The sequence below is a fragment of the Pieris napi genome, chromosome 19, assembly GCF_905475465.1.
Source record: "Pieris napi chromosome 19, ilPieNapi1.2, whole genome shotgun sequence".
Taxonomy (NCBI): Eukaryota; Metazoa; Arthropoda; class Insecta; order Lepidoptera; family Pieridae; genus Pieris; species Pieris napi.
Window position 1 is genome coordinate 2,628,331 of NC_062252.1, and position 11,572 is coordinate 2,639,902.

Sequence of the window (11,572 nt, forward strand, 5' to 3'; positions counted from 1 at the left end):
TGCTATCATTCTTTATTCATGGTGTTGTTGTAATATCTAAACGACTTCAAAATAGAATTTGTGTGGATTAATTTTGGAAACCCATTATTTTTAAGTTTCCAAGTCCTTTCACTCCCGCAAGTGTATGTATGATGATCGACAAATTTCTTGGAAGCTAAGATATCGAGACAATTCTTTATTAAGCCAGTCCAACTAAGGGACCCAGATTTAGCAAAATCGAATCTAAAATGGTATGGTATGCAACCTGTTCAGACACACTGGCCCCTTCCCATCTACATGGAATCAACAACAGAGCTGGTGCGGCTTGTGATGCGGCTGAAAAAGCTAAAGCCTGCAAATACAGGGGTCTAGGCCCCAAATATGATTTTGTCCTATTCGGTGTCGAGACCCTTGGACCGTGGGGTCTTAGCACTATAAAGGCTTTTAAAGGAAATATCAAAAAGGTTAGTCGATATCACAGGACACTGAAGATCTGGCAGCTACCTCGGACAAAGAATTAGTCTAGCTATTCAAAGGGACAACGCTGCCAGTATCTTCGGAACCTTGCCTAACGGGGGAGTCCCTTTTAATTATATATATTTTATTTTTAACTAGCTGACCCGGTGAACTTCGTTCCACCTTACAGTCTAATAATATCGTGTTAACTTTAGTTAAGCTTATTTTAGGATTTTATTAAGGTTAACATTAATACAACTTTTTTTTGCAAATACAGAAATATTTTTTTGCGTGTCATTGCGAAAGAAGAATAGCAGTTTTACAAATTATGCCTCCTCTCTAGCGCCAATATTGCGATACTATTTTAACATTTTTTGTTTTGTTATCCAGTGCAAGAACAAAGTGGTAGGTTTCTTTTATATGCGTAATTTTGTCAACAGATGGCACTACATGCTGCATTCGTAAAATTAATTAATTGTTATTCGATAGCTTATCCGATATTTTATTCCTTATTCTGCTATTCAGAGCAGAGAAGAATCCACCAAAAAAGAGGTAACTAACATCGGTCCACCCGATCTTAAGTTATAAGTGGTGTAACTAACACGACTTTGTTTTATATATTTAGATATTTTTAGGTTAGTAATTGTTTTTATTGTTTTTTTTTTGTATTTATTACATAAGCATTTCAACTTATAATAAAAAAAGATACAGGGACTAAATCGAGTAGTTTCTGAGATGGAAGCGCCCTTCTGGGACATGTGTTATAGCATAATCCAGGGTTAACTATTGGTAGGAAAAATACATGGCTTCGTAATATTAGGGAGTGGACGGGTGTTGTAACTGCGGTATTTGCTGCATCTGGCACAGGACAAGACACCCGTCACGAGACTGACGGCCAACCTCCAATGGAGAGGCAACAAAATAAGGTTAAATTTTGATAGGCAAAAAAATTTGTTTTGTTTCTTTCTTGTGTTGCTGTCTTTTTATTATCAAATTGCGACGAATATAGGAACTGAAATTTCTTACTTTATAAATTGAACGATATATGAATAAAAAAACATTAGTACAGAGAATGAATTAAACTATATAATAAATAAAACTTATATCCTATAAAGTACTAACTTTAGGTAAAAGAGTGCAATTATGAAATAGGTCTTCATCATCGGACGTCGACGCGGAATACGAAATTCCACCCGTCGTCCGTCGTTAAACAATTAAGCATTTGGTAAGGCAGTTTTTGCCGCGCACCACTATTATGTGGAACTCACCCACTAAAGTGCTTCCAAACCAATTTGACTTAGGTCCAAGAACGTATCCATTCGCAAAAGGCAGGCAACGAACTCGCGAGCCTTCTGGCATTGAGAGTCCATGAGCGATATCACTTAACATCAGATGAGCCCATTTGCCACCTATTCTTAAAAAAAACGCAGCAGTGTATATTTAAAATTGGTTAAGGACTGCTTTGTGTAATTACTTATTTTATGTGTAAACTTTTGTAAGCTTTATAAAGCTGGCATTATCTTTAAACCCCTAAATAATTAAATGGATTAAAAAAGCCTAGCAGTTTCACGTTTCATTCAACCCTGAGATCGTGTGTTACAATCCCGGCTATTATTTTCTATGCGCGCAATTTACACTTTCTAAAAAACAATTAAACATTGAGATCGATAAAGACTCAAAAATCGATGAGTCTCAGCACAGAAGGCAGATAAACAAAAACATATTTTAAACATGGATTGTATTTCGAATGAATCCATTGATATTGGCGTTCTAGACACTAGGATTTTTTTTCTTATATACCCGAGTTGGAAATGCATTAGCGCATTGCCCTTAAAAGTTGCAGGGGTATGTGGGACTCGACCCACGCCAAAATCTCTGCTATTCAGAGACTGGGGAAAACGGGACTAATATTACATTATTTATCTTTGTACAACGTAAAACATTATTATTGTTTTTCTTTTTTGTATTTATAAGCTAGGTTAAATTATCATCTTGTGCTGTAATATAAATAAGTAGCATTACATTTCTACCTATTCTCTTAATAAATAATTTTTTTTTCAAGTACATTCAAATGAGACATATGGTTGTCAATTAGTGCTCTCGGAATCCATGTTTATCAATTAATTTTAAGTTGATGACTTACAATTTGTAGAAGACGTAAAACTCTTTGACATACCACTGGGTGTACTAAGCCGCACATAATAGTAATAAACCCAAAACAGTAACACGAATCTATCAAATTTATCTCCTTCAAAATAATAATTACAACAAGATACCCATAAAAATGTGTTCACTTGACTTAGGCCCGCGTGCACGGTACCAGGATCAAAAATAGATCCTGGGGTAATCTAAACAGTTAACCATTTATAAGAATAACATATTTATTTCCATCACGATAACGCAATTAAAATTATATAAATGAAGATAAAGGATGTGAATGGGCGATCTTACATATAAAAGCAGTTTCTTTCTAACAACCCAAGTATAATGTAAACTTACAAAAATATACAATACAGAACTTAAATCTACTCTAATAATGAAAATTCTAGTCTGCGGGGTCTGCAAAAACAGCTCAATGTAAAAAAACAATCATATGTATAGCCTCCAGACATGTCAGTACTTGTAAATTTGTGCACACAAAGCAGCCAATTTTATTACCGACAATTCAAAGAATCTCTACCTATATAGGTGAAAAGAATGAACCGGGGGACGCAGGTAGTTTCTGGCAGGTACCGAAATGTGTTGTCCGCACAGCTGTCGATAGCTAACCAGCTAACAATAACTAGTTATTTCCGGCGAGGTTTACGACCTAAAAGTTCTAAGTATGGCCTGTCTTAATTTTTCGAGGAAGTGACAAAGGAGGTTCTGTTACTGTTTTTAAGCATTATTGCCAAATATGTTTTAGGGGAGCGTTCAAGTATTACGTAAAGAATTTTTTTCCTCTTGTAAAAGTAAAACGTTACGATGATAATATTTTTTTCGACTTTCCAGTTGACAACACATAATAGTGACTTTTAAGTATAACGTGGGGTGGGGAGGGGGTCAAAAATTGCGTGACGTAATACTTAATCGTAAGTAACTTATGTGAGTTGAAAAGGTTTTGTCATATCAATTCAAAACATAGCTTATAAAGCCACTTTTCAATGGGTGACTTTTTGGTCACTAAATTAAACATTTCGCCCCTTACATTCCGGATCGGACTCCAGTTCGGTAGTGCAGGGGCCCATTCAGTATAGTCCTAATGGTAATAGTGTGGTGATAGTGCCGTCCTTAAAGGTGTTCGCATTGTTCATAAATTAGAGACTTTTATAATATAATCAAATCATCTTGGAAAGCACTACATCTTGCACTTTTACAACCAACGCTGTACATTATGCTCATTCAGGATGTCTTAGTTTTAGAAGCGTGGCGATTTCCTAAATAGTCGGAGTTACGCCATGAGAGTATAGCCAGACGTAGGCACTCTCTTCCACTGTTACATTGCAGTTATTTGTTACATAGCTATTAACATTTCATTATTTCGCTTATATTCTATTGTAGTACGCGAGTGATTAATATAGAGTAAAACTAAAATCCTCTATTATTTAAAGCACCCCGATGACCCAGGAACCGCACATTAAGAATTGTGAAAGATACGAAAACTAACTATAAAGAACTGTTAACAGAGTACAACTATGAATTAGGTCTTCATCATTGGACGTTGAGGCGGAATACGAAATTCCACCTGAATCACCTCGACATCCGTCGTTCCACAACTTAGCGTTTTGTAGCAGGATTTGCCGCGCACCACAACTGTATGGAACCACCCACTGAAGTATCTTTGAACCAATTGGAATTAGGCTAAAGAAAAGAGGGTATCAATTATATATAATTGAAAAGGTACATTTGTCTAGTATAAGATAATTTAGAATTTTATCTGTATTCAAATATTAATGATATACAAAATACTATTTACACAATCATTTTATAGTCTATAATCGGCTAAAGATATATCTAATTCCTTGAATTAATAGCTAGATACGTTATCAGTGATAAGATCCACAGTGCGCTTCTCTAGGCATTTCCTTTGGCGAACTGTAGTATCCCAGGAAACATCACCAATGACCAATATTTAAAAATAGAGCATCTCCTCCCTAAAAAGTCGGCAACACACCCACTAACAGCGTTGTCTATGGTCTGTAGGAGCTGTCTTTAATGGCAGTTCCATGTGTTCTGTTTAAAAAAAAATCCCTATCATATCAAAATACATTTATTTTTAATTCTATATTCCAAATAGCTATGCATTCCACACGCAGACTGAACATAACGATCTTGAAATACCAGTTTGCTCATGGTCTTATCGACTTCTATAAACTAAGGCACACTAGAAAAAATTAAAGAAAACTTTGAGTGTATTCAATTAAACCTTTGTTCATTGATTCTTGAATCACTTTAAGCTATATGCAATGCAATTAAAGAAATATCATATGACATCCACCACTGTTTATGGAAATTTCTCGAATGGCCAAACTAAAGAAGATACCTTTAGACGCACGCATCAACTTTGGAGGAGCTTAGTGGACGAAAGAATTGGAATTTGTTCGATTTTTAATTACAAATTACAACTTATGACTAAGTCAAGTAGTAGTAGAATAAATGCCCTAATCATCCTAATGAAGGTTTTCGAGATGTGATATTATTATTGAAGCCGGCTGACTTAGGGAGCGTTCAAGTATTACGTTACGTAGTTTTTTCAGATTATTGCCCCCCCCGTGTAATGCACCGTGACGTTTTTCTGTACTCAAGTACAGTACTGTAACCAAGTATAGTAAACGTTTCATGACCACCTAGTGGAGGTACTGGAATGTCGAAAGTAATATTTACAATAACGCGTAATTCAATCCCCGCCCCGCATCATAACGTTTTACAAAAGCACCCCCCCCCAAATTCGTTACGTAATACTTGTACGCTCCCTTAGCCATAGACTCAAATCTAAAGAAACTGAGACGAAAGTATGTTAGGTCCGTGAAACGTGATATGTTCCACTAGTATAAGATCCCGCTATACAACGACCTTCACCGAGATGCTTATTTAATGAAACTTATTTTATATTTAATTTAATATGTCAATAAATATAATCCAAATGGGTTGCCTAGCAAATTTCAGTCCAGAGTATGTTTAATGAATATTTAAAAAAAATTTTTTTTTTTATAATTTGCATGTAGTAAATTTTTTGAACTTTTTTCAATCAATATTTTTAATCAGGGTAGTATTATATAAGTATCACTAAAAACTTCTTGTATACTAAAGATGTATATATACTTTAGTGTCACATAAAAAATATACACATAAATAATTAATTGATTAAAAACAACCTAACTTTTGCATATTCTATGGGCTTCATACTTTCGATTGGTATAGAATTTATCTAATAATCATACCGGTGAAATGTTTAAAAAAATATTTTTTTTTAAATTAATTAAAAATACTCTGGACTGAAATTTGCTAGGCAACCCATATGGATTATATTTATTGACATATTAAATTATATATAAAATAAGTTTCATTAAATAAGCATCTCGGTGAAGGTCGTTGTATAGCGGGATCTTAGACCACACGAGCATATTTTAAAACACACGTATAAAAACCTGCAATAAACCCACATTGTGGACTGAGCATGGTGCCCTCAGGGCCGCACACATGACGCAACGTGTGGCACCAGTAAAACGCGAGTGAAAATAAACTTTTAAGTGTAACCCAGTTATCAATACGTTATCAAGAACGAGACGAGGCACGGCTGCATGTTAATTGTCAATTTAACACAACGACCTCCGCCATAAAGGCAATTAGAATTAACTTAGGTAGATGAAGATGTCGTCACGCCACTTGTGCAGATACTTTAAATAACAGCAACATATGAGAGTTTAAGACGTTAATACAAAGACAGTCTACGATTGGGCGTTGGGTTAAGCTTCATAGGAAAACAGTGAAAAAGAAATTTCGCGCACTTTAATTTCTGTGACACAAAAAAATGTTTTAGAGTCGATTTAGAGCTGTGAAACCTACATGATAATTTACTTTGGATTGCAAAGAACTAAATGCTGTTTTAAAATTTGTTTGGGACAAAAATTCAGTTGTTTTTAGAACAGAAACACAAATTATACTATAGGCCTGAGTAAAGCTGAATATTTGTTTTATATAAGTTATCGTGTTATAATGTAATTCATCTGTGACACTTCCACGCCCAAAATACCGCAAAATATCAGTGTTACTGTCTGAAGGAGTCTCCAACAATAGCAGGCTCTTATAAGGAATTTGTTTTATCGTTGAATTGTTACGTTCAGTTTCTTTTGTCGTATTATATAAGCTTACAAGTTACAACCGTACTCAATAATATTTCTATCAATTTTATTGATGTTAAAATCAGCAGCGTAATTCAATACCTGATTAGTTAACCACTGATTAAAAAACAGAGAAGACGTTTTTGGCGTCTAGTTGAATATATTTTTAAACTGAATATAAAATCGATTTACTTCAATTTTTATTAACGGCATGGCATGTAATGGATTTAATAACCCTTAAACACATTACTTATCAGAAGTAAGGGTGAGATTTATAGTCGAGATTTCCAGAGACTAGCGACGATGGGGGTATGTACCTAATACATATAAAATTGTATGTTTAAGATAAGAAAAAGTTCGAGACACAGAATGAAGTAACGATAAAAACATTCTTACTTTGGTCACTATCTAGAATTATAAACGATACAAGTAATAGCTAAAGGCCGATTTACATTATCTTAGTGTTTAGGAGAGTGCTTTAGTACAACTTGAAAGGCAAGTTCTTTAGCGTAGCGTTTACATGTTTCAACTAAAGTACTATCCTAAAGCACTCTCCTAAACACTAAGATAATGTAAATCGGCCTATATGTAATTAAAAAAAACATAAGAAGATCTCATTAACAGTATTTTACTGAACAAAACAGTAATATATTAGACTAAAAAAATGTTACAAGCTATCTTTTCTAAAATATATATATGGTTTAAAAAAATATAAATAAAGAAATATAAAAAAAACTAGTAATTCTTTGCTTATAATTGTTAAACAAAAAAAATTACTAGCAAAACAGCGGGTTAGGTATAAGATAGGCAAATAACAAAGCTTTCTTAAAATTGATCAGCCCACTATCGAATATATCCAGCTCAGGATAAGTAGGTACTCGCGTTATATATACTAAAAAGTCGCAAAGACATACAAGAGTCATAGTTTGCTATGTCTTGACTATGAATCTTACGTTATAAAACCTTTTATATCTAATAATTTCCTTTCATTTCATTCGGAAATAATAACGAAGCCGAATAACTAGGTTTAAAGTTATAACCTCTTCAGACTGTATTCTCTCACAACTTACTGTACAACTCGTTCTAATGAAGGAGCCATATTATATGAAAACACGTTAGTCTTGATTAAAATAATTAAAAGTGTATTTTCAGTGACAGTACATTCTACGCGCTTGATTACTTTAGTTGTGTTTGTGATAAAGGGATGGAAAGCACTATTCTTGTGCCTGTTTTGATAATTTTCATCTTCAACTTTTTATTGTATATTAAAAGTATTTAGAGATATTTGTATCAGAGTATTAAACTTTAGGTTATATGTTAGTATGTGAATGATGACCAATTAGTTTATTTTTTATTTTACGTTTTTACATAGTTATTTATTTGTTATTTAAAACAACTCTTGGCCTGAGAATTCGGAATATAGTTCGGGATTATTTACTTTTTTAATAAGCAAGTAAGGGAACAGCCACCTGTGACAGACAACGTTTTGGGTCCTGAACAGTCCATTGATGCGCAACCAGGGTTCGAACCTACGACATCAGGGTTGAGCCACGCTTGAGCCACTAAGCCAATACTCTTTTTTAAATCAGATTATCATGTTTCTCACTGTGACGAGAGCGTAATTTTCATACTAAATTTTTATCATTACAGATGATTCAAAAATATTTTGCTAATGACTGCGTATCCACTTTTGGTAGACAAAAAAGGGCATTATAATTTCCTGCGAGCATCAGCTGTCTCAGCCCATCTGTTGCAAAATGAACCTGTTTTGATTACTTTTAAAAGCCCGAATGAGTGTGCTCGAATTGCGAGCAGCTTTGTAAACCTCGTTTTTGGGTATGAAATGTTAAGAAAATCGCAAAAACCTTATAAATAACGCAGAAAATGTTAATTTCTACATTCTTTATGGAGAGTAAGCTCAATTTGAGGGAATTGACACAAATTCTTAATCTACGGTTCATTTTGTTTTGACACGATATGACTGTGTACGATATGACACTATTAACTATAAAACATAGGTATTGTGATAAAGAAAAATCAACATCTTTTAGAAAAATCACAAAGTACCTATTAGATGCTTTGATTTTATCATGTTACTTTAGTGACCTAATTAGGTATCGTAAGAAATGGCTCTACAAGAAATACTAAACATGTCGTTCAATAATACACACCATAATCATACCTACTTCTTCCCAGTTGTTTATAAGAATAATGTCATTTAACAAAAAAAAATTAAGTATAAAGGCAAAAATCATCTAAGGCAAGTGAAGTGAGCTTTGTAAACCAAAAATAAGTTGCCACAGGCATATTAGATAAATACGACAACTTCGAGTACTCCTTTCCTGTCTAAAACAAAATAAATTTGATAAATATATAATTTAATCCGATGCAGACATCGCCAGGGTGATCACCAACTATAGGTCTGGCAATTATTTTCCGAGAATACAAAACCTAATGGGCCTAGGTGGGGTTTGTATAGGAAGTGTTTATGCTGAACTACGTAATAAGAATAAATTGAAACGTGTTTTAAATTCAATCTGTCCACTCCTGTGTACTGGCTAACAATAAATAACATCTTTTACTTTATTCTCCACAGATTAAGAGGTGTTAAATTTAGTTCATGGCCGTAAACTGCTTAAAGATAAGGACTTCCTTACATCATTGCCTAACTCAAAAATTCAAGACAAATCGGTGACAAGTTTATGTACTAACGTATTTCTAACTTAAGATTATTATTATTAGTTTTATGAGTAATGTCGTGTGTGTCATAAACTAGAAGGTCTATGTTTAATTCAGCGCAAACAGTTATATATTAGACATTTATTTCGTTTTTGATTGCTTTATACATAACATGCGTGCAATATTGGAGTAGCCTACCTCTATTCGCATATCCTATTCATCTGAAATTCATGTTGTAAAGTTTCGAGTGTGGGTCGTTTAGAAAGCACGGCGAGTGGCGAGCGACAAGCGGGTCCCGGCATGCAACCAAACCGGCTGGCTCCACGCTTGTTTCACAACAATGCACTTAAACTTGATAGCACTTATTACAATTGCACAAAACACGTATGACAATTTTCGCACTGGTTTCGTATCCTTTGGTCACTTGCGAAGATCGCGCGATTATACAGAGGGGTAAAGGGGAGTTTTGAGAGACGACGACGCGCGCTCCGCAGATCAAGACCGGCGGCTGACTGAGTGAATGTGGCGGGGCGCGGGGGGCAGCGACGTGAAGCAAGGGGCGGAGGGGTCGGCCGCCGCAGCTTGCCCTATAAACTTGCTCGTTGGTTGCTCTCATATCGTGACTCGCGAGTAGGCTCCTTCTAGTGCACTTTGTGAAAGGCAAATTGCATCGTATTTGATACCTGTTTGTTTATCCTAGTACCACGTACAAGCCATAATTTATTGGAATAGCCTGAGGAATGGTTCTGTGCTAATATTGGTCTATCAACTATTAACAACAAGAATAACCAAGAGAATATGCATGCGTTATGGCTTATATAAAAACAGTTAATATCAACAAATTTTAACGATTTCTTTTCCAGAAATAGGATCATTAACTGTTATATATATAACAAGAAATCGTTTTTCAACTAGCCAGGTATTTATCGTAAGTTTAAACTTTCTGAGTGCCTTGCGCATTAATAGACTTAGAAAGTTTAACTTTGCAGAATGAATTGTGAAGATCTTTTATCTTATAGTGTTTATCAATGAAGCAGACTATTTTAATTATACAACATATGACGTACACATAGGTCAGGATAGGTTACATCGACTTTAATTGTTATAAGGGACTTCTGAATAGGGCACATACATTGCGTCTGTTTTAATAATAATTTTATAATCATTTTATATACAAAAAAATATATGCTTTTTTTTATTGAGTATCAAGATGATTACTGTCGAACTATATTAACGTAAAACGATTGTGAAGATAATAGAAAGCGTAATTTAGCTCACAGACTAAACGAGTTTTATACTAACCTGGAATCAAACCCAGGACGAATGGCACTTTATCACGGAGGAGACAAATGTGTGAAGTGTGCCACGGATGGATCAGTTCATAGGTTTTGGTTGTGGGCAGCCAGTGGGCGGTGATCTCCCACAAGCACGGCTAACGAAAGGAAATAATAGCACATGTTTGTTCTACCTCTTAGTGCGAGTTAGAGCGCGCCTGGTTTGCTTCATTAAGTAAACTCTCTAATGGAAGTGTTTGTTTCCAGCTTTTTCGACTCGCCTCCGACAATTCGGCGCTCATTTCAGACTTTATAGCCGCTTGTACCCGTAGGCACTGCTGCCGTTTAGGCATTTTGACGGATCTAGGGGAATTTGGTTTCATTTGGAGACGTTTAAGTGCTTAAAATGTGCTCCTTTTTCTCTGTCACTGTTTTATTGCTCTTAATTAAGATTGTGGATATTAAATAATTTATAATATAGCCTTTATATTCCGAGACTCTGTGATTTATGATCTTTATTATATTTTCACTACAGTATATCTCGGAGTTCAGTGGGCCTCTTGGCAAATGCCTTCTCTCACTCTTTCCACTGTTATCTACCCCTTGAGACTCTTCTCCCGTTGCTGCTGTTAATTTGAGTTTATCCTCCCATCCTTTGCGTAGTCAGCCTTTTTTCGTTTTCCGTCTCTTCTAAGTGACACTTATGTTTCATATAAAAAATATAAGTCTAGACGACCTATTGGACATTATCGGAAACGAGAATGTTATATTTTAATGAAACTTAACTTATGTTAGGTTAGGTTAGAATTTTTAACTAAAGTTCAAAATTCTAGTTATGTAGATCTACAAAAGAAATTCATTGGG

At 34.8% G+C, this 11,572-nt stretch overlaps 1 protein-coding gene across 2 annotated transcripts in view; it reads right to left on the reverse strand.

Annotated features, from left to right (window-relative positions):
- The window catches only part of LOC125059080 (fat-like cadherin-related tumor suppressor homolog), a 35,352-nt gene extending 25,419 nt beyond the window's left edge, over window positions 1–9,933 (reverse strand). For both annotated transcript variants that reach the window (XM_047663281.1, XM_047663280.1), the window contains exon 1: window positions 9,633–9,933. The gene's annotated coding sequence lies outside the window, so the exon portion shown is untranslated. The remainder of the gene's footprint in view (window positions 1–9,632) is intronic.
- Window positions 9,934–11,572: the final 1,639 nt, after the last annotated feature.